The 25089-nt window shown below is 35.2% G+C and overlaps 1 protein-coding gene across 8 annotated transcripts in view; it reads right to left on the bottom strand.

The window, feature by feature from the left end:
* Positions 1-25089, bottom strand: part of UBR3 (ubiquitin protein ligase E3 component n-recognin 3) — a 222596-nt gene that overhangs the window by 184762 nt on the left and 12745 nt on the right. The gene's annotated exons all lie outside the window — the stretch shown is intronic.

Raw genomic sequence — 25089 nt, 5'->3', positions numbered from 1 at the left:
TTTATTTTATTTTGTAAAGTTAGTACTGCCAAACTTAATGCCATTAAATTTAAATCCCAATGGGATTCATCATAAACCAATTCTCAAGTTCAAATGGAAGAGCATACGTGTAAAAAAAAAAAAAAAATCAGTAAAACTTGAAAAAAATGATTAATTTTAGTGAACTAGGTGCTAAAACATAGTACAAAGCTATTATAATTAAAAATTTATGGTAATGTGATAATATCAATGGTTCACAATGGAGTCTAGAAACAGACTACATAAATTTGTGAATTTAATATAATAATGTGGTATTTCAATTCAATGTGGTGGGGGAAAGACTTTCAATAAATTGCTTTAGGACAATTGATTATTTAAATGAAGGAAGTAAATCTGATTCTTTTCTTACACCACATACAAAATATATTCCATACAGATCAAAAATCAAAAGTGAAAACAGCTACCAGGAAAAATATTAACTCTTCCTCTATATTATCTTAGGGTACAGAAAACCTAACTATGTAGGACTTGAAACCAAAAGCCATAAAAAGTAAGATAAAAATTGGCTACATAAATCAAAAGCTTCTACGCAGAAGACAATTACAATCTGGAAAAAAACATTTACAATAGGTAAAACAGATAAAAGATTAATATCTATCATCTATAAACTCTCAAAAATGGATAAGAAAAAGAAAACAATTCAATAGAAAAATCAGCCAAGGTCATGAACAATTCACAAAAGTGCTGGTGAATAGCCAATAAACGTATGAAAGATGCTCAAGTTCTCTAATAATCAAAGCAATGAATTTTCTTAAAATAAAAAATGAGTAACTAGAAAATGCCCATTTATGATACCTACTGAAATAAGTGACCCATGCCATGAGCCATTAGAGGAAGGCTTGAAGGGAAATTTTCCACTTAGAGATCAGACTGTTACATCCTTATCAATCTTACTATCACCAGAAGTGAAAAAAAATTTGACACTGTGCATGTGAAGCACACAGCACCATTTATGAAGTGTTCTTATCAAACAAATTGCACTTGAATGACACCAAGTCTCTAGAGCTTACTTCCATTTACAAGAAGTATAGGAGGATAAAGGAACAAATTAAGGGACACCACACAAAAAAAACAAATAGACAAAGCATGAATATGAACATTATATGGGATAACTGAACTCAGTTTCTGCAACCTTTCACTAGCAGGGAAAAAAGGAGGTAGAAGGACCACTCTGGGTTAAAAGAGGCTTGAGAGACCCAATGACGACATGCAAGGTGTGCACTGATTCTAATAAACCAACTATAAAAACGCATTTTTTTGACAATCAGGGAAGTCTGATTATGAACTGGTAGTAGTGGTTCATTAGATAATTTAATTAGGTGTGATAATGGCATTCTGGTTATGTAAGAAAATATTCATAGATATTTGATATTAAGGAATTATTTTGTGTGAGTGTGACAATAGTAGCATTGTGGGTATCACTGAAAAGAGAAGTCTTGTCTTTCATATCTTTACAAATATTTACAGATAAAATGCTATAATGTACGGCACTTGCTTCAAAATCATCTGGTGGGATAAAAGGCAGTATACCAAGACCAGCTATGAGTTGTTAGTTGTTGAAACTGGGAGATAGATACATGAGATTTCATTATGTTTTCCTCATTAAACAGAATGTGGGCCAACATCAAAGCCAGTAAACTACTCCTTTCAGATTTTTAAGGTACCAAGTGAAAAGAATGTACTTTTAACTAGTCTTTAAATAAAAAAAGTCACTGAGTGAGTTTTTTCCTAATAAAAGATAACACTAGTTGGGTTCATTATGCTCATTGCTTTTCTATATGTTTTAAATTCTCTGTACTTGAAAAGCTAAAAATTTTTTAAAAGAAAAAATATTCATATTTTTTAAAGATGAATACTAAAGTATATCAGGGTGAGGTGACACGATGTTTGGGATTTGCTTCAAAATACTTCAGCAAATGAGAAAAAAGAGCAAAGGAAGCAAATATGGTAAAAATCTTGATAAATGTTGAGTCTAGTGATGGGTACATGGAGGTTCAACGTTCTTTGCCTTTACTTTTGTGTATGTTTGAAAATTTTGATAGTACAAAAATTTTTTTCATCTTGCAGATAGGGAAGATTCACTTTACTAATTCATTGTTGGAAAGCACGTTCAGAAATTTTTGTGACCATACACACAGAAGTGTAAATAGGTCCAGTTTTTGGTAACATTTTGACAATATCCATTAAAATTATAAATGTTAATAATCACAGTTCAGCATTTCCATTTCTAGAAATGTATTATATAGAAATACTCTTAAGTTTGCAAGAATATTATCTACAAAGATGTTCACTGTACCACAGCTGGCACTACAAAAAAAGTTAGAAACGACTTGTGTTCAGTAACAGAATATAAGTTAACCAAATTGTGGTAGTTCCATAAAATATTTTGCATTTGTTAAAAAGAATGAGATGGATCAACAAGTTCTGAAGTAGAATCATATTTAAGACAGATTAAGAGAGAAAAGATTCCATAGTAGTATACATATAATCTCTTTTATAAATAAAATTTTGGAGAAAGAAAAATATTCAAAGAAATGTATATCAAATCTGGTGGAAATTAGCTGGGAGTGAGATACAGCATACTTTATTTTTCTACATTAATTCTACCTGTAATGTTTGAATTTTACATAATAAACATGTATAACTTTGTAATCAAAAGGAAAAAATTTAAACTAAAAACAAACAAATAACAGAAAGCTATGCCATTCATTTGGTTTTACTTCCACTATTTAAAGCATTAATTCTTGACCTTTTTTGCTCCATGGACTCCCTTGAGGATCTAATGGAAGTTTGAACTCTTTCTTAAGAAAAATATATACATACACACAAAATAAATATACAGAGTGTTGTTCACACCCTGCTGAAGTCTATCCACCCTTAAGGCAGAGCTTCAATTTTTAGGTCAGTAGATTACGGCATAGAGCTTTGGATTTCCTCAGTCCTCAAGGCAGACAGATGGGCAGAGTCTGAGCAGCCTCCCCAGTTGCCTCTGTGGCCCATCCAAATGTCATTTTCCACATCTGCTGTATTATGAAAAAGGTTAGGAAATATTACACCTTAAGGTCCAAACCTTGATTTAAAGGGAAATACAAATTTAAGGACTTCTTTCAGGTGGGGTACACAAAATCTAAGTAAAATCAAACCAACTTTTAAAATGCTACCACTTTAAAAGCCTTTGTAGATAACAGAGTCTGGCCTGTGTGACAGGTTAGAGAACCAGTGACCTAAGATGATTTAATTAAAGTACCTACAAGCATAAATGTGAAGGAGAGAAAACAGATGAAAGGAAAGCCAAAAGAGAAGAATGGGAAAACATACTGAGGCACAAAGACTAAAGGATGTAATGAAAGGAGTGACAGCTGAAAAGCAAGAAGAGATAAAGGATTAGATAAAGGAAGGCACAGTAAATTCTCTTACTTTCTGTCAAGGAAAGAAACCAATTCAAAAGAGCAACTGGGCAAAGAGTGAAGAACAATTTGAACAGAGTTTCAAGTGGCTTCAAGGAGTGAAATTTCACCCTGGAATTAAACCCAAGGAAGAGCAAGAATGGTCTAAGCAACCGAGGGACTGGGGATACAGGAGTGTATCAGATGGCTATAGACTGAAAAACATCATAGCCAAAAGATGAAAGAACAAGCTCTGTGAACCAATTTAAATAATGTAGGACTGTCCAATACAGATGTAACATACCATAAGAACTAACACACCTTATATAGAAGTGTTTAATAAAGGCTTGATAAAATAAAGACTTAATTAATCTAATAGTAGAACACCAAAAATTATTTCAAGGGCATCCAATTAAAGAATAACCAGGAACCCACTTAATAATCCCAGCTTTTCAAATATTTTTTTGGAGAACTACTATATGCCTGGCACTTAGGCCCTAGGAATACAGGGGCCTTGCTCTCATGGAGCTAACTTTCCAAGGGGGTGGCGGTGGGGGGGACAGGGGGCGGGCAGATAAAGGAGAGAGAGAGAAACAAATAAATATGAATAATAAGCTCTATTAAAATAACTTGACAACATGATTTATAGAAAGTGTCCATTAGGCTCCTTTAAATCGGTTTGTCAGGCAAGGCCTTTCTAAAGAGGTGATATTTAGGCTACAGGCCCAATGACATGAAGGAGCTAGGCTAGGCATGCAAAGCTCTGTAGGTAGACCACACTGTCAAGAGGCCTGACAAATGGAACTGCACATAAACAGGTACTAAAGATCTTTCACCAAGTGAACTAGACAACTAGTATGGTTCCAAAGGAAAAATGAAGCAGGAAGTAATGAATTCGCATTAGCAGTTCACAGGTCACGGACACTTTCTTCAAGGAACCCAATGGTTTTGAATAATTAAGGAGTTTAAATATTCCTTAATAGAGATTCCTTAGTAGATGTTATGACAATAATAGAACAGTCAAATAGAACTATAGAAACAGTTGATAAAACGACCACTCCAAATTTTATTCACCTCAATTTTTTAAAATTTTGAATACAACTGACAGAAAACCGCCCAAAAGATAAGTGTGCAGCTCAATGAAGTATCACAAAGTACACACACCCATGCAACCACCAACCAGATTAAGAAACAAAACACTACCAGTATCCAGGAAACCCTCCTTGTGACTCTAGTGATACTGAACTTAAAAGGCTAAAAGCAGAATTCCTGAACTCTGAAAGAGAAGGGAAGGGCGGGGAAGAAACAGGAGGGGAGGAGAGGAGGAAAGAAAAACAGACAGGGAATCTGGTGGTCCCACTTGCAAACTACTGGGACTTGCTGGGGGATAGGAGGACAAGGAGAGGCCGACTCAAATAACTCAACGACATATTTCAAAAGTTAGAAAAGCATGTGAGAGAAGCTTCCCTACAAATTACCCCTTGGTATGTACATCCTATTTCCAGCTTATCACAAATTACACACTTAACCATCCTGCCTACAATTTTATCCCTGGAGATCCCTGGAGAGTCATGGACCCCAGATTAAAAGCCTCTGAAATAATCTATTTCCTTCATTTTACAGATAGGGAAATCTCAGAAACACTAAATGATATACCTAACTAATAAAATTGTTAAAAAAACTCCTGGAGATCACAAAAGGAGATCATAAAGATATATGGTATCTACCTAAACTAACCTATGTATTTAATATGACCTTATTAAAAATATCAATAAGGAATAAAGAAGCTGATTCCAAAGTGTACACAGAAGAATAAGAATAGCTACGAAAATTCTGAAAAGAAAGAATAATGAAAGTGGAGTTGCTTTATTAGGTATAAAACCTTCTCAAAATAAAATTAATTTTGAAGTTGAAATAATCAAAACAGTGTTGTATCCAGCCTTTAGGGAGCTTACATTCTAGAAGGCAGAGATAGACAATAATGATAAATACAATTAAATAAACTATAGAGCAAAGAAAGGGGAAGTCAGTTCCAAATTCACCAATATGTGTTCTGGTGCCATTTCTCTAGATATACATTTCTACATCTCTAATATAAATGGCTGCATTAAGGTGTAGATTCATCTCAAGTTTAAAATTGTTACATTACATGAATAGTTAAGAAATAAAAGGAAAACTTCAAATTCCAGCTACACAGGTTTAAGATTATTTGATGGTATCTAAAGTACTAGCAGAGCAAAAGTTAAATACTTATGAAAACTAAAAGTTCTAAATTCAATTACAGAGTGCCTATAAAATCAAAAGGCTTGAAAGTAAAAACAGAGATACACATGTATTAAATTATTAAAATAAACAAATTATAAATTGAATGTTTAAAGGCATAAAGAAAATAATGTGGTAATAGTACATGAAAAGACAGATCAATTGACAAATTAATTATTGTGAGTCCAGAAAGAGAATCAAATAAGTGTGGAATTTAACTTATGACAAAGGCAGAATTCAAACCTATGAGGAAAATGTGGCTCATTCAGAGAAAAGGTATTGAGATAATTGAGTAACCAGCCAAGTGCTAGAAGAAAATAAGCAACCTGTGAATCTAGAATTCTTATCACAGAGAAAACACCCATCAAAACTGAGGATAAATAAAAACTTTTCAAACAACATCTGGTAGAATTCATTGCCATCATACCTGCACTGTAAGAAATATTACAGTAAATTTTTCAAGCAGCCCTATGATAAGTACACATGGCAAGAAACTGACCCTCCCATCAACAGTCATGTAAGTGACCATTTTGAAAGTGGATCATCCAATCCCAGCAAGCCTTCAGAAGACTGTAACCCCAGCCAAGATCTTGACGACAACTTTGTAGGAGATGCGATGCCAGGACCCCCTCCTACACATTTCCAAATCCCTGATCCATGGAAACTATGAGATTATAAATGTTTGTTGCTTTAAGCTGCTACATTTGGGAGCGATTTGTTACACAGCAATAAATAACTAAAAAACACTACCAACCAACTAGACTTACTTTATAATAACAGAACATTACACCCTACAACAGCTGGATACTCATTCCATTGTTCACAAAATATATCTCAAAAAATTTTTTTAAATTGACATTATACAAAGTATGTTCTCAGACCAAAAGGAATTAAATTGGAAATCAATAATCAGATATAAAAAATTTCCCCAAATTTGGAAATTAAATAAAACATGTATAAACAATGCACAGACCAAAGAAGACATAAAACTACATTGAGACTTTTTTGTACCTACCATACTTTCCAAGACCAAAAGTTTGATGATATACTGTCCTGGCCTGGCCAAGTAGTAAAGCCACTGCTCACTGTCTCATAGTCTTACTGTACTGATGGAGATAGTGTAAACTAACATAACATATATGAGGACAATTTGGCAAAAATCTATCAAAAATATAAATGCACATCCATTTGACCCAATAATTCAAGGGAGATTAGAATCATGATTGCCTAATTTCTAATCTAGAACTCTTTTTCCACTATACCTATGAAGGCAATTTCTCAAACCAAAGAAAGAAGCTGCATATTGTGTCCAGGTGAAAGAGAGAAGGTAGAAGATGTAGCCTAGCCAAATTAATAAAATATTGTAATTTCTATAGTTTTCAATGGTACAAGAAACAATCAAAAGGAATACTAAAGTCAGGGCTAATTCAAATAATCCCACCCAGTGGGAAGCACAGCCTGGCACCCGGCCAGGGAGGACAGCCTAGAGACCCACCTGACTGGGCATGATTAAGGACCTAGTCTGTGGCCCCACTCAATCACAAAGTCCAACCAGCTGCACCACGCAGCCAGGGAGCACAGCCTCTGACCCCAGCCAACCAGAGGTGACTGCAGAGCCGAGTCAGTGGCCCTGCCTGACCCTGGAGCCCAGCCACCAGCCCCACCTGAATGTAGAGCTCAGCCAGCAGACTGACTCAACCATGGAACTCAACCAGCAGGTCCATATTGACCTCAGAGCACAAGCAGTCTTTGCCCAACTAGACACCCTGACAGCAAGTGCTGTCTGTCAGAGGATGCTACCAGCTGGCCCATCCAGAATTGCAGGCTGGGCTGTCTAAAGAAGGTCTTTCTCTGTCAAAATGAACCTGCAAAGACTGGAAGAGGAGACCACTTTCTCAAATACACATATACTAACCCAAGGATAGAAGGATCACGAAGAATCAGGTAAATATGACATCATCAAAGGAAACTAACAAAGCTCCAGTATCTGACACTGAAGAAACAGAGATCTATGAACTGACTGACAAAGAATTCAGAATAATCATCTTAAAGAAGCTCTGTGAACTATGAGAAAACATAGATATCATCTCACTCAATAAGCAAAAATACAAAAAAATACATGAACAAAATCAGTTCAATAAAGAAAGAAACCATTAAAAAAAAAAAAAAAAACAGAAATCCTAGAGCTGAAGAATACAATGACTGCACCAAAAAATTCAATAGAAAACTTCAACATCAGACTTCACTATGCAGAAAAAAGAAGGTGAACTCAAAGCCAAGTCATTTGAAATTATCTAGTCAGAAGAGGAAAAAGAAAAAAGAATGAGAAATAGTGAAGAAAGCCTACAGGATTTATGGGACACCATTCAAAGAAACATATATGCATTATGGGAATTACAAAAGGAGAAGCAAGAGAAGGGGATAGAAAGTCTATTTAAAGAAATAATGGCTGGGGGCTGGCCCAGTGACATAGTGGTTAAGTTTGTGTGCTCCACTTCAGTGGCCCAGGGAAATTTCCCCAAATTTGGGGAAAGTAATTGGCATCCAGATACATGAATCCTAAAGTCCCTAAATAGGATGAACTCAAAAAGGGATACACTGAGACACATTAAGATTAAATTAACAAAGACAGAGAGAAATTTGAAAGCAGCAAGAGAAAATCAAATCATTACACAAGGGAGCCTCCATAAGTCTTTAAGCAGATTTCTCAGCAGAAATCATGCAAGCCAGGGGAGAGTGGAATGACATATTCAAAACATTGAAAGAAAAATCTGTCAACCAAGAATACTATACCGGCAAAGCTGCCCTTCAGAAATGAAGGAGAGATAAAGATTTTCCCAAACAAAAAAAGCTGAGGAAGTTCATGACCCCTACACATGACTTTCTTTTTTTTTCGAGGAAGATCAGCCCTGAGCTGACATCTGCCAATCCTCCTCTTTTTTGCTGAGGAACACTGGCCCGGAGCTAACATCCGTGCCCATCTTCCTCTACTTTATATGTGGGACGCCTACCACAGCAAGGCATGCCAAGCGGTGCCATGTCCGCACCTGGGATCTGAACCAGCGGACCCCAGACCACCAAAGCAGAACATGTTCACTTAACCGCTGCGCCACCAGGCCAGCCCCTAGACGTGACTTATAATTAATGCTACAAGGAATTCTTCAAGCTGAAATGAAAGGACACTAATTAACAACATAAAAACAGGAATTTATAAAACTCACCAGTAAAGGTAAACATATAGTCAAAGTCAGATTCTCTAATATTGTAAAGATGGTATGTAAATCACTTTCAATTCTCATATAAAAGTTAAAAAACAAACACATTAATAGTAACTATAACTACAATAATTTGTTAACATATACAGAATATAAAAAAGATGAAAAATAACCTAAAAAGTGAGGGGGGAGTAAAACTACAGAGTTTTAGGCTGTTAACACCTTAAAAAAGGTTGTTACAACTACAAAATATTTTAAGTCACAATAGTCAAGACTTGGATACAACCTAAGTGCCCATTAATGGATGAATGGACAAAGATGTGGCATATATACACAATGGAATACTACTCAGCCAGAAAAAAGGAAATAAAGAACAGAGCAGAAATATATAGAGAATGGGAAAACAATAGAAAACAGCAAGAAAACTGAGTTGGTTTTTTCAAAAGATAAACAAAATTAACAAATTTTTAGCTAAACTAACCAAAAGAAAAAGAATGAGGATTCAAATTAATGGAATTATAAATGAAAGAGTAGAAATAAGAATTGATACCACAGAAATACAAAGAATCAGAAGAGACTACCAGGAAAAATTATATGCCAACAAATTGGACAACCTAGAAGAAATGGATAAATTCCTTGAAAGACACAATCTACGAAGACTGAATCAATGAAGAAACACAAAATCTGAACAGACTAAAAGCAAGCAAGGAAATTGAATAAGTAATCAAAAACGTCCCAACCAAGAAAAGCCAAGGACTAGGGAGCTTCACCGGTAAATTCTACCAAACATTTAAAGAAGAATTAACACCAACCCTTCTCCAGCTCTTCCAAAATACTGAAGAGAAGGGAATGCTCCCAAACCCATTTTACAAGGCCAGCATTACCCTGATACCAAAGTGAGGTAAGGATACTAGAAGAAAAGAAAACTACAAACCAATAGGCCTGATGCATACTGATGCAAAAATTCTCAACAAAATACTGGCAAACCAAATTAAAGAGCACATTAAAAGATCATACACCACGATCAAGTGGGATTTACCTCTGGGATGCAAGGATGGTTCAACACATGCAAATCAACCAATGTGACACACCACATTAACATAATGAAGCATTAAAATCATATGATAATCTCCACAGATGCATAAAAAGTATTTGACAAAATTCAACATCGATTCATGATAAAAACTTTCAACAAACTGGGTATAGAGAGAGCGTACATCAACATAATAAACACTATATGACAAGCCCACTGCTAACATCATACTCAACAGTAAAAAGCTGAAAGCTTTTCCTCTAAGATCAGGAACAAGAGAAGGGTGTCCACTCTCACTACTTCTATCCAACACAGCACTGGAAGTTCTAGCCGGAGCAAACAGGCAAGAAAAAGGAAAAAAAAAAAAAAGGCATCCTGATCAAAAAGAAAGAAGTAAAATTGTCTCTGCTCACAGATGACATGATCTTATATACAGAAAACCCTAAAGACTCCCCCAAAAAACTGTTAGAACGAATATTACTAGTTGCAGAATATAAAATCAACATACAATCAGTTGCATTTTTATATATTAACAATAAAGTACCTGAAAAAGAAATTAAGAAAGCAATCTCATTTACAATAGCATCAAAAACAACAAAATATGCAGGAATAAATTTAACCAAGGAGGTGAAAGGTCTGTGCACTAAAAACTATAAGACACTGACAAAAGAAACTGAAGACACAAATAAATGAAAAGATATCCCATGTTCACAGATAAGAAGAAATAATATTGTTAAAATGTCCATACTACCCAAAGCAATCTACAGATTCAATGCAATCCATAACAAAATTCCAATGGCATTTTTCACAGAAATAGAAAAAACAATCCTAAAACTCATGTGGAACCACAAAAGACCCTGAATAGCCAAAGCAATCTTAGAGAAAGAAGAGCAAAGCTGGAGGCATCACACTTCTGATTTCCAACTACGACAAGCCATAGTAATCAAAACAGAATGATACTGGCATGAAAACACACAGATCAATGGAACAAAATAGAGAGCCCAGAAATAAATTCAAACATATATGGTCAATTAATATTTGACAAGAGTATCAAGAATACACAATAAGGAAAGGATAATTTCTTCAATAAATGGTGTTGAGAAAACTGGATATTCACGTCAAAAGAAGGAAAGTGGATCTCTATCTTATACCATGCACAAAAATTAGCTCAAAATAGATTAAAGACTTACATCTAAGACCTGAAACCATAAAACTCCCAGAAGAAAACACAGGGAAAAAGTTCCTTGACCTTGGTCTTGGCAGTGGTTTCTGGATATGACACCATATCCAAAACAAAGGCAAAATAAACAAGAGGGACAACATCAAACTAAAAAGTTTCTGCACAGCAAAGGAAACCATCAACAAAATGAAAAGGCAACTGAAGACACAGCAGAAAATATCTGCAAACCACTTACCTGATAAGGGGTTAATATCCAAAATATATAAAGAACTCACACAACTTAATAGCAAAAAAATAAGAATAATCTGGTTAAAAAATGGGCAGAAACCTGAAGAGAAATGTTTCCAAAGATGACACATAAATGGCCAACAGGCACCTGAAAAGATCAACACCACTGATCATCAGAGAAAGGTAAATCAAAACCACAATGAGGTATCACCTCATATCTGTTAGAATGGCTTTTATGAAAAAGAGAAGAGTTAAGTGTTGACAAGGATATGGAATAAAGAGAACTATTGTTCACTGTAGGTGAAAATGTAAATTGGTACAGCATTATGGAAAACAATATAGAGAGCCTTCAAAAAATTAAAAGTAGAGGGGGCTAGCCTAGTGGCACAGCGGTTAAGTCTGTACATTCTGCTTCAGTGGCCCGGGGTTCACTGGTTCAGATCCCAGGTGTGGACCTACACACTGCTTGTCAAGTCATGCTGTGGCAGGCATCCCACATATAAAGTAGAGGAAGATGGGCATGGATGTTAGCTCAGGGCCAGTCTTCCTCAGCAAAAAGAGGAGGATTGGCAGCAGATGTTAGCTCAGGGCTAATCTTCCACAAAAAAAAAAAAAATTAAAAATAGAACTAGCACATGATCCAGCAATCCCACTTCTGGGTATACATCTGAAGGAAATTAAATCACTATCTCAAAGAGATATCTCCACCCCCATATTAACTGCAGCATTAACACAATAGCCACGACATGGAAACTAAGTGTTAGCTGACAGACAAATGCATAAAGAAAATGTGGAATATATATGCAATGGAATATTATTCAGCCATAGAAAAGGAAGGAGATCCTGCCATTTGTGACATGGATGAGCCTGGAGGGCATTACGCCAAGTGAAATAAATCAGACAGAGAAAGACAAATACCATATGACCTCACTTATATGTGGAATCTAAAAAGTCAAACTCACAGAAATAGAGTAGAATGGTGGTTGTCAGAGGCTGGGGGTGGCAGGGGAGTCGGGGGGAAGAAATGGGGAGTTGTAAGTCATAGGGTACAAACTTCCAATTAAAAGATGAATACATTCTTAGAATCTAATGTACAGCATGGTGACTACAGTTAACAATATTATATTATATACTTGAAATTTGCTAAGAAAGTAGATGTTAAAAGTTCTTATCACAAGGGGAAAAAAGGTAACTATCTGAGGTGATGGATGCGTTAACTAACCTTCTTGTGGTAATCATTTCATAACATATAAATATATCAAATCATCATGTTGTACACCTTACAGTTATACAATTTTATTTGTCAATTAGACCTCAATAAAGGCTGGGGGGGAAAACCAAGCTGCATAGTCCTTCTAACTAAATGACAATGAAAAATTATCTGGGTTTAAGAATCTATTATACATAGTATTTTTAATACCAACATTATAGCTAAACCTCTCTAATGTCAATACATAATCTCTTAATATTCTCCAAAGCTTTCTTTAGTCTTTAAAAAAAAAAAAACCTTCATCACCTTAAGATTTTACATTAGCTTGAATTCATTTTATATAAGGATTAAGATAATATAAAATATCTATCAATATTTATCACTATTTAATGATCTACTAAAGTGAGTAGTGGTGCATGAATGTCCATTTTACTAAAATTCTTTAAACTGTACATATACACTTTATATACTCTTTCCTGTGTATGTAAGTTTGATAACATAAAAACACTTAGGATTTACTAATACAGAAACTCATAACCTCAGTTAAAACCCCTACTCAATATTACTCCAAATAAATCTAAGGCAAGGCCTCACTTCCCACCTTCTCAATGAGAAGGGTTAACCCTAACTACCAGTGCTAAAGTTCAGGTTTATAAAAACTTAAACCTCTTTTCTTTTAGAGCATCTCATTACAAGATGGATAATTGAGTAGATGATGAGAAATATAATTAGCAAAACTATAACACATTAAATCAATAATTTCAGAGATGAAGAACACTTACTTTAGAGATTTTTTCATATTATTGTTAAAAAAAATTATATATTCAGAGGACGTTTTGACTAGAATTATTTAACAGGTTTCTCTTTTTATTTTTTCTTTTCATCACTCCCGCCTACACATATATACATATACACAGAAACAACACATAAATTCATGCAGATTTCAAAGAAATTAAGTCCCTTTATAGGGAAAAAAAGTTGTTTCATTTTAAGAACCAGCACATCTTTGTAATTACCTCACAAAAATATCCTGCTCATAGTTTATAATAAACCCTAATCAGCAACAGATAAATGAGTCATTGCTAAATAAAATGGAAAGTGCTCAAAAATTGTCTGCCTCTGACCCAGCTCAAGTTCTGTATGATCTCTGTTCACCTAATCTGTTCCCCCTCCTGGGTTCCTAATTTCAGCTAATGGTGGCACCATTTTCTCAGGCATTCATTCGTAACTCCTCCCTCTCACCTTTTGAACTAGACTTCAAATGGTTAAGTGATTGCTAGTTATGCATACACCAGTATATGTTCAGAAAAAAGACAATATGAAAGCCCAAAACACATCTAGCGACAGTTTGCATTCTTTCATGGTATTTTGGTTCAGATGAGATCTCAAATTATTTAATTTAATAATTATTCACAGGTTTGCTAATAATTTTAATTAGTTGGGAAAGAAAGGGCATTTCTAAATCCACAAAAATCCATAGTTCTATTATAGGAGCCAAAAATTTTTCTTAATGAGCCAGACAGTAAATATTTTAGGCTTTGAGAGCCATACGGTCTATGTGGTGCTACTCAACTCTACCTTTGTAGAGTGAAAGTAGTCATAAACAGTATGTAAATAAATATGTTGTGTTCCAATAAAATTTTATTTACAAAAACAAGCAGCCAATTCCTGGGCATAGTTTGCTAACTCCACATTCTAGAAGGATCCAAAGGATGTACAGCCATAGAATAGAAAACACAAAAGTCTACCTAATCCACTAATCAAATCAATCCATTAATCCATTGACCTATTAATCAAATGAGGTCACTGCTCTTAGATTGTGAGGAAAGTACTTAAAATACGGAAATCAGAATCACTGCTTCAAAGATCTAAGGTATATCTCAACTACAAAATGAAGAGTTGGGAGTATATAATTTCCAAGGTACATTCTAGCATTAAAATTCTACATGCGCATTTACAAATAGGCAGCCTAAATACTGAAGACATTAAACTACACTGTCATCTACATAAATAATTTCCAGGAAAAAATAACTACATAGGGCAAATTACAGGCAATACAAGCACCTGTGAAAAGGTGTCTTGGTGTAGATGGTTAACCACCCAGCAAAAGAGCGGTTCACATTTCAAACCAATATTTATTCAACAGACTCCAACTCAGAAGACTTGGATCCCAGCTATGCCAGCTGCTACTCACTGAGTAAGACTCACTCATACCCTTAACTTCCTCCTCCACAAAATGAGGAAAATACTGTCTACCTCAGAAATTGTGTGGGGGAGAGGGGTAAAAAACATAATGCAAAATAGGAAACTAGCAAGATGAGGGATGTTAATAAAACCCTACCAAGAAGGACAATAAATGTGAATAGTCTAAGCATGTCAATTAAAAGACAGATTGTCAGACTGGATTGGAAAACAGCAAAATCCAAATATATCCTCTCTATGAGAAATACACTATTTTTTTAATTGATACATAAATGACATACAGCATTATGTTAGTTTCAGGTATACAACATAATAGATATTTGTATATATTACAAAATGATCTCCACAATAATTCTAGCTAAGAAAATGCACTTTAGATATAAAGATATATTTAAGTTAAAAGTAAAAGAATGGAAAGAGACATACCATACATATTCTATCTAACTTATGAATGTCTGAACAACCTTATAAATAACAAACTAAAAGTGCCTAACTGAAAACTAAGAATCTTGACATTACACATTTTCAGGAAAAACTACCCATGAAAGCAGATGACAGCAGAGTTCTGACAGGTGTGGTCCTCCTTCTCTAAAAGGAAATAGCAATCTCCCAAAATTAGAGGTAAAAGCAACAGATTTGGGGGGAGCACATATACAGAAGAAAGTCCATTTGGATGACTGACCAAGGCAAATAGAGCTATGAGAATATAGCATATAATACTGTCCTATAAATATGTGCATAAGTAACTGAGTTAAGCGTCTCATTGAAAAATATATTTGCTCTCAAAAAGGGAGGATGTGTAATACCACTTTCTCCTCAATCTGTTATAATCAAAGTACTACTTAACACTAAAGAAGGAAAAAAAACACTATTATGATACTATTCTTTACTCCAAAACTATATTAATTAAAAGTGAATTAACTAAAACCTGTATCAAAATAAAAGCTTTTAAAAAAAAACTTGCACTTCAGTGCTTTTGCACTTCAGCCCAACATAGGGTAACAGGCACTGGATTTACCCCCTTATCCAAAACAACCAAAAACCAGATAAAATATATGAGTCAATGGTTTTGAGGGTTTTTTTCTTTTTTCTCTCTGAGAAAGATTAGCCCTGAGCTAACATCTGCCACCTATCCTCCTCTTTCTGCTGAGGAAGACTGGCCCTGAGCTAACATCCGTGCCCACCTTCCTCTATTTTATGTGGGACATCAGCCACAGCATGACTTGACAAGCAGTACACAGGTCCGCACCCAGGATCTGAAACGGCAAACCCTGGGCTGCTGAAGCAGAACACGCGAACTTAACTGCTGTGCCATGGGACTGGCCCCTCTTTTTTTTTTTTTTTTTTCCTGAGGAAGATTCACCCTGAGCTAACATCACTGCCAATCTTCCTCTTTTTCTATGTGAGCTGCCACCACAGCATGCCTATTGACAAGCGAGTAGTGTAGGTCACGCCAGGGAAGCAAACCCGGGAAGCTGAAGAGGAACGTGCCAAACTTAACCACTAGGCCACTGGGGCTGGCCCTGAATCAATAGTTTTCAAGATGCTGGACATCAGTCAATGAAGTTGATAATGATCTCTGATAGATGGGAAGCAAGTGATGTGAGCCCTATAAGTGTCACAGCTTAATGACTTGAGAGAGTTTCAAGGCCAAAACACAATGAAGGGGAATCAAATGGAGGCAGGCAAACTTCCTGAGTTGAGGAGACAGAACATAGAGTCCATGAAAATCTACGCAACTAAAGCTGGTAGGACAGAGTTCCAAAGAGAAAAGAATTGCACAGAGAAATAATCCCAGAAATCCACACAGGGTGCCCCAGAGTATTCACCAGAGTGAAGAACAGCACATAAGTATGAAGAAACTACCCAAAGCCAGGCAAAAAACATCTGAAAGGATTAGTACACGCACACATAGAGGATCAAGAATGGTATCTGTTCCCATCAGCCAGACTGGAAAAACTCATAATTCATGAGACACTACTCATGTGACTCAGAAGAGTCTTTCTTTGGTAATTGGAAATAATTAGCCCTAGAGTGAACACTTCTCCAGATCCACTTAATGAATCATAAAAGCAAGACCTGAAAAAATCAAACTGTTTCCAAGAAAATTAACTGTATACCAAAACAAAGCTCAAAAGTATTCATAAACAGAAAAAATATCAAGCACACAACAAGGTAAAAGTCACAGTGTCAGGCATCCAATATGTGAATACAAAGAAGCAGGGAAAAAAATCTGTATTGAGGAGAATAATAATCAAAAGTGATCCAGAATTAACACAGATGTTAGAATTAGCAGAAAAGAACATTAAAAGTTATAAATAACAGTATTCCACATGTTCCAAAGTTAAGTAGAGCTATGGAAGACATAAAAAAGTTGAACTTCTAGGAATTAAACTACATCTGACATAAAAAATACAATGGATTGAATTAACTGATTAGACAATGCAGAAGAAAAAATTAGTGAGCCTGAAGATATAGAAATAGAAATAACAAAAATGGGGGCCAGCCCTGTAGCCGAGTGGTTAAGTTCGTGGGCTCTGCTTCAGCAGCCCAGGGTTTCGCCAGTTCGGATCCTGGGCGCAGACGTGGCACCGCACATCAGGCCGTGTTGAGGTGGCGTCCCATGTAGCACAATCAGAGGCACTCACAACTATAATATGCAACTATGTACCAGGGGGCTTTGGGGAGAAGAAGAAAAAAAAAAGATTGGCAACAGATGCTAGTGCAGGTGCCAATCTTTAAAAAAAAATAAAATAAAACAACAAAAATAAAAGACTCTAAAAAATGAAAACAGCATCAGTGAGCTATGCCTCAAGGAGCCTAATATGAAAGTAATTAGAGTCCCCAAAAGTAAGGAAGGTAGAAAAATATTTGAAGAAACAATGTTCAAATTTTTTCCAAATTTGGTTAAAATTATACACCCATAGGTCCAAGAAGCTCAACTAACCCAAGTACGAAAAACAGGAAAAGATGACACTAATGGACATCATAATCAAACTGATCAAAAACAGGGTTAAAGAGACCATCTGAAAAGCAGCCACAGAGAAAGACAGGTTAGGTACAGAGAGGCAAAGAAAAGAATGATGACAGATTTCTCCTTGGAAATAATGCAGACAAGACGACACTGGAACAACATCTTTAAAGTACTAGAATCCTATACCAAGAAGTTATCTTTCAAAACCAAAGGCAAAAAAAGAAGCAAAATAAAGATATTTTTAGACACAGAAAAAAATGAAAGAATCTATCACTAGCAAACCCACACTACAATATGCGTTAAAGGAAGTCACTCAGGCAGAAAGAAAATTATACCAGATGGAAACATGCACCTACACAAAAGAATAAAGAACACTGGAAATGGTAACTAGAAGGGTAAGATTTTTTTTTTAATCTTTTGAATCTCTTTTAGAATTACTGATTGTGTAAATAAAAATAACAACAATGTATTCAGGGGTTTATGAAATACGTAAAAATACAATGTATGACAACAGGATAAAAGCTGGAAGAGAATAAACAATTACAAGGTTCTTACACTATACATGAAGTAGTACAACATAACTGAAGGTAGATTGTGATAAGTTAAAGGCATACCATAAACCATAAATCAATCAGTAAAATAACAAGATAATCAAACAACAAAGGAGAGCCCTGTCCGGTGGCCAAGTGGTTAAAGTTCTGTGTGCTCTGATTCCGCGGCCTGGGTTCGCAGGTTCAGATCCCAGGTGTGGACCTACTCCACGTACTAGCCACGCTGTGGAGGTGTCCCACATACAAAAAAAATAGAGGAAGATTGGACAGATGTTAGCTCAGGACCAATCTTCCTCAAGCAAAATAATAGGAGGAATGGCAACGGATGTTAGCTCAGGGCAATCTTCTTCAGCAGAAAACAACAACAACAAAGGAGATAAAATGGAAACATGAAAAATACTCAGACCAAAAGAAGGCAGAAAAGAGGGAAAAAAGCAAACAAAGGATAGATGGGATAAACAGAAAAAAAACAGCAAGGTGACAGAATTTAATCCAACCATAACAATAACGATATCAAATGTAAGTGGTCTACATACCACTGTCAGAAATTATCAGACTGGATAAAAAAGCAAGGCCCAACAAGATCAACTGGTTACAGGAAATGGGCTTTAAATAAAAAGACATAAACAGTTTAAAAGAAAAAAGATTTTAAAAAATATATACCATGCTGATACTAACCAAAAAAAATATGTGTAACAACAAAGTAGACTTCGGAACAAGGAATATGACCAAGGATAGAGAGGACAGTATATTATGATAAAGCAGTCAATTCACTAAGAAGACATAACAATCCTAAGTGTACAGCTAACAACAGAAATTCAAAATATAAGAACCAAAAACTGTCAAGTGCAAGGAAAAAGAGACAAATCCACAATTATACTTGGAGACTTCAACACTCCTCTCTCAGTAATGAACAGAACAAAGTAGACAGAAAATCAGTAATAATGTAGAGAACCTTGACAACACTATCAACCAATTTGACCAAATTGACATTTATAGAACACTACAGCCAACAACAGAAAAATACATACTTTTTTCAAGTGCACACGGAACATTCACCAAGACAGAGCATATTTGGACTATGAAAGAAACCTTAAAAAAGAAAAAAAGAAACCTTAACAACTTTAAATGAATTGATGTCATCTAAGTACATTCTCAATCATAGCAATATTAAACCAGAGATTACTAATACATAATCTGGAAAAGCCTCAAAACTTGTAAACAAACCATGGGCCAAAGAGGCAATCACAGAAAACAGAAAATATTTTGAATTGAATAAAAGTGAAAATATATCAAAATTTGTGGGATGCCTCTAAAACTGTGCTTAGAGGGAAACGTATAGCATTAAACACTTAACATTAGAAAAAGGTCACAAATCAATTATCTAAAATGCTGCCTTAAGAAACCAGAAAGAGATGACAAAATTAAACCCAAAGCAAGAAGAAGGAAGAAAATAACAAAAAGCATATAACAACGAAATTAAGAGCAGGAAGAGAAAAAATAACAGAAAAATCAATAAAACCAAAAGCTGGTTCCTTGAAAAGAGCAACAACAGTGATAAAGGAATGAAAATGAATATATCACTGCATACTGTACAGACAATGAAAGAACAATAAATATTCCAAACAATGTTTTGCCCATAAATTCACCAACTTAGATAAAATGGACAAATTCCTTGAAAGATTAAAACTGCCACAGCTCACACAAGAAAAAAAGCTAACCTGAATAAGCACTACATCATTAAAGAAACCGAATTTGTACTTAAAAACTTTCCAACAATAAATACTCCAAACCTAGATTGTTTCACTGCCAAACTCTACCAAACATTTAAGGAAAAAAAATTATATTCTATAAACTCTTAAAGAATACAGAAGAGGAAGGACTCCTTCCTAAATTATGAAGGTAGCTTCACCCTGATAGCAACATCAGAAGAAGATACTACAAAAGAAGAAAACTACAATCCAATATCCCTCTTAAATATAGGTATCAAAATTCTCATATCAAAATACTAGCAACTTGAATCCAGCAACACATGAAAAAGATGGCCTGGGGGCGGCTTGGTGACACAGTGGTTAAGTTCGCGTGCTCTGCTTTGGAGGTCCAGAGTTTGCTGGTTAGGATCCTGGGTGTGGACCTATGCAGTGCTTGTCCCACATATAAAGTGTGGCAGGCGTCCCCCATATAAAGTAGAGGAATATGGGCACAGATATTAGATCAGGGCCAATATTCCTCAGCAAAAAAAGAGGATTGGTGGTGGATGTTAGTCAAGGCTAATCTTCCTCAAAAAAAAAAAAAAGATAGCCAAATAGAGTTTATCCCAGGAATGCAAGATTGGTTCAGTATTCAAAATTATTCCATGTAATTCACCATATCTACAGATTAAAATAGAAAAATTACACTATTATCTTAATAGATGCAGAAAAACATCTGACAAAATCCAACAACCCATCCCTGATTTAAACTAAAAAAAAAACTCTCAGCAAACTAGGAATAGAAGAGAAATTCCTCAACCTGATAAAGGGCATCTACAAAAAACCCATAGCTAATATACTTAATGATAAAAGACTTATTTTCCCTTAACATCAAGAACAAGCAAGGAGATCCTCATTCACCACTTCCACTCAGCACTGTACTGGAGGTTCTGCCTCATGCAATCGGGCACAAAAGGAAAAAAAAGAAAGAAAAGGCAGTAAGAAAATTTGAAAGGAAGAAGTAAAACTATCTTTATTCACAATCTACATGCTCATACACATAGAAAACCTAATGGAATCTACAAAAAGCTACTAGAATGAATAAGTTTAGCAAGGTTGCAAGATCAATACACAAAACTCAATTGTACTTCTAAATACCAGCAACAAACAACCAGAAATTGAAATATTTTAAACTACCATTTATAATAGCATAGCCTATGGAAATACTTGGGCATTAAAAAAATGTTCAAGACCTTCATTGAAAACTACAAAACACTACCAAGAGAAATTAAAGAAGACTTAAATAAATTAATAGATTTGCCATGTTTATAGGTTGGAAGACTCAGGAATGTTAAGATGTCAATTATCCCCAAATTGATCTACAGATTCAACTCAGTCCCAGTCAAAATACCAGTAGGCTTTCTTGTAGAAATTGATAAGCTTATTCTAAAATTCAAATATAAATGCAAAGGACCTAGAATATCCACAATAACTTTGAAATAAAAGTAACAGTTGGAAGGCTAACACTATCTGATTTCAAAACACTAACACTATCTGATTTCAAAACATACTATAAAGCTACAGTAATCAAGACAGTTTGGCATTGGTATAAAGACAGAAAGTCCAGAAATGGACAACTAATTTTTGATGAAGGTGCCAAAGCTACTCAATGAAGAAAGGATAGTCTTTTCAACAACCCATATACAAAAAAATTAACTTCGATCCATACCTATCATATATAAAAATTAATTCAAAACAGATCATAGAGGGGCTGGCCCCGTGGCTGAGTGGTTAGGTTCGCGCGCTCCACTGCAGGCGGCCCAGTGTTTCGTTGGTTCGAATCCTGGGCGCCGACATGGCACTGCTCGTCAAACCACGCTGAGGCGGTGTCCCACAGGCCACAACTGGAGGGACCCACAACGAAAAATGTACAACTATGCACTGGGGGGCTTTGGGGAGAAAAAGGAAAAAATAAAATCTTTAAAAAAAAAAATAGATCATAGACCTAAATGTAAGACCTAACTTACAAAACTTCTGGAAAAAAATCTTGATGTGGAATACATCTTAACTCTAACACTAAAAGCAGCATCCAAAAGAGAATACATTGATATACTGGACTCCACCAAAATTAACAACCTCTGGTTTCCAAAAGATATTGTTAATAGATAAGCCACAGACCAGGAGAAAATATTTGCAAATCATACATCTGAGGAAAAACTCGTATTCACAATAGATAAGGAACTATCAAAACTTAATAATTAGAAACAAAGGAAATAAACAAACCAATAAAAAAATAGGCAAAAGATTTGAACCAATACTTCATCAAAGAAGAAATATAGATGGCAAATAAGCACATGAAAAGATACTCAACATCATTAGTCATTAAGGAAATACACATTAATACTATAATGAGATACCACTAAACACCTATTAGAACTGCTAAAATTAAAAGGTTGAGCACAGCAAATGCAGACAAGGATGCAGAGGAACTGAAACTCTCACACGCTGCTGGTAAGAATGTAGAATGGAACACCCACATGGGAAAACATTTTGAAAGTTTCTTAAAAAGTTAAACATTATGTAATTAACGGAACTGAATTGTACAGTTAAAAATGATTAAAATGTCAAAGTTTATAACATAAACACAATAAAAATAATTTTAATTTTTAAAAGTTAAACATACATCTATCATATGATTCACTCATTACACACCTAGGTACTCATCCAACAGAAATGAAAGTATCCATACAAAAACTTGTTAATATCCACATGAAGACCTGTATATGAATGTTCATAGCAGCTGTATTTGTAAAAGCCAAAAACCGGAAACAACTCAAATGTTCATTAACAGATGAAGGGATAAACAAATTGTGGTATATCTATACAGTGGAATACTACTTAATAATAAAAGAATGAACTACTAATACACACAACAACATGAATGAATCTCAAAAATAATTACGTTGAGTGAAAGCCACTAGATTTTTAAAAAATATTTGATAATTCCATTTATATAAAACTGTAGAAATGCAAATTAATCTATAGCAAAGGAATGTAGACCCATGGTTGCTGGGGGAAGGGGCACAGGAAAAGGAAGGAGGTTGAGATTACAAAAAAGTGCAAGGACACTTTGGGGGGATGGTTGCTATGTTTACTACCTTGATTGTGGTGATAGTTTTACAGGTGTAAACATAAGCAAAAACTTATTAAACACTGCACTTTAAATGTGTGCAACTTACTTTAAATCAACTATGCCTCAATAAAGTGGTTCCAAAAACTGCCTTCAAAATCATACACAATCGCCTTAGTCAAGCATTCCAAACCAATGCTCTAATAAGACAAGACCATCAGTATAATGGAATATTAATATGATGTTCCAATGTGTTTCATAGTCCTGGGCAATCAATCGCGTAAGTGGGAATAATACGATTCTATATTTGTATGTGGTGTCTCATTTTATTTAAAAAAAATTGAAGCAGGCAAGTCAAATACCATTCCCATTTTACATGTGAGAAAAACTAAAGCCAAGGAAAATTAAGTGATTTACCCAAGGAGAAATAGATAACAAATGTTTGAGGTGTCACCAAAACATGGCCTTATAGGAAGATATAGTCTCACAAAGTCTAAATGGAAAATTACCAAAACCAATTTCAAAAGTGCCTTGGGAAAAATGGGTGTTTTCTACTGGACAGCCACGTGCAAAAGAATGAACGTAGACCACTATCTTGGGCCACACACAAAAATAAACTCAAAATGGATCAAAGACTTGAAAGCGAGACCTGAAACCATAAAAATTCTAGAAGAAAATATAGGTAGTACACTCTCTGACATCAATCTTAAAAGGATCTTTTCAAATACCATGTCTTCTCGGACAAGGAAAACAAAAGAAAAAATAAACAAGTGGGACTTCTGCACTAAAGAGCTTCTGCAAGACAAAGGAAACCAGGATCAAAACAAAAAGACAACCCATCAATTGGGAGAAAATATTTGCAAATCATATACCCGACAAGGGATTAATCTCCAAAATATGCAAAGAACTCACACAACTGAACAACAAAAAAAGAAACAACCCAATCAAAAAATGGGCAGAGGATATGAACAGACATTCTTCAAAGAAGATATACAGATGGCCAATAGGCGCATGAAAAGATGTTCAACACCACTAATCATCAGGGAAATGCAAATCAAAACTACACTAAGATAGCACCTTACACCTGTTAAAAAGGCTATAATCACTAAAATAAAAAATAACAAAGTGTTGGAGAGGTTGTGGAGAAAAGAAAATCCTCATACTCTGCCGGTGGGAATGCAAACTGGTGCAGCCACTGTAGAAAACAGTATGGACATTTCTCAAAAAGTTAAAAATAGAAATACCCTATGACCCAGCCATCCCATTACTGGGTATCTATCCTAAGAACCTGAAATCAGAAATCTCAAGAGTCCGTTGAACCCCTATGTTCATCGCAGCATTATTTACAATAGCCAAGACGTGGAACCAACCTACATGCCCAGAAACTGATGATTGGATAAAGAAGATGTGGTATATATACACAACGGAATACTACTCAGCCATAAAAAAAAGACAAAATTGGCCCATTCACAGCAACGTGGATGGACCTCGAGGGTATTATGTTAAGCAAAATAAGCCAGTCAGAGAAAGACGAACTCTATATGACTCCACTCATAGGTGGAAGTTAGTATATTGATAAGGAGATCTGATCGGTGGTTACCAGGGAAAAGGGGGGGTGGGGGGAGGGCACAAAGGGGGAAGTGGTGTACCCACAACATGACTAACAAAAATGTACAACTGAAATCTCACAAGATTGTAATCTATCATAACATTAATAAAAAATAAAATAAAATAAAATAAAAAATAAAAAAGTGTTGGAGAGGTTGTGGAGAAAAGAAAATCCTCATACACTGCCGGTGGGAATGCAAACTGGTGCAGCCACTGTGGAAAACAGTATGGAGATTTCTCAAAAAAATAAAAATAGAAATACCATATGACCCAGCTATCCTACTACTGGGTATCTATCCAAAAATACTTGAAATCAACAATTCAAAGTGACTTATGCAACCCTATGTTCATTGCAGCATTATTCACAATAGCCAAAACAT

This window comes from Equus caballus, chromosome 18 (genome assembly GCF_041296265.1).
Source record: "Equus caballus isolate H_3958 breed thoroughbred chromosome 18, TB-T2T, whole genome shotgun sequence".
NCBI lineage: Eukaryota > Metazoa > Chordata > Mammalia > Perissodactyla > Equidae > Equus > Equus caballus.
The sequence above is the reverse complement of the archived record's forward strand: the minus strand, read 5'-3'. Positions and strand labels throughout refer to the sequence as shown.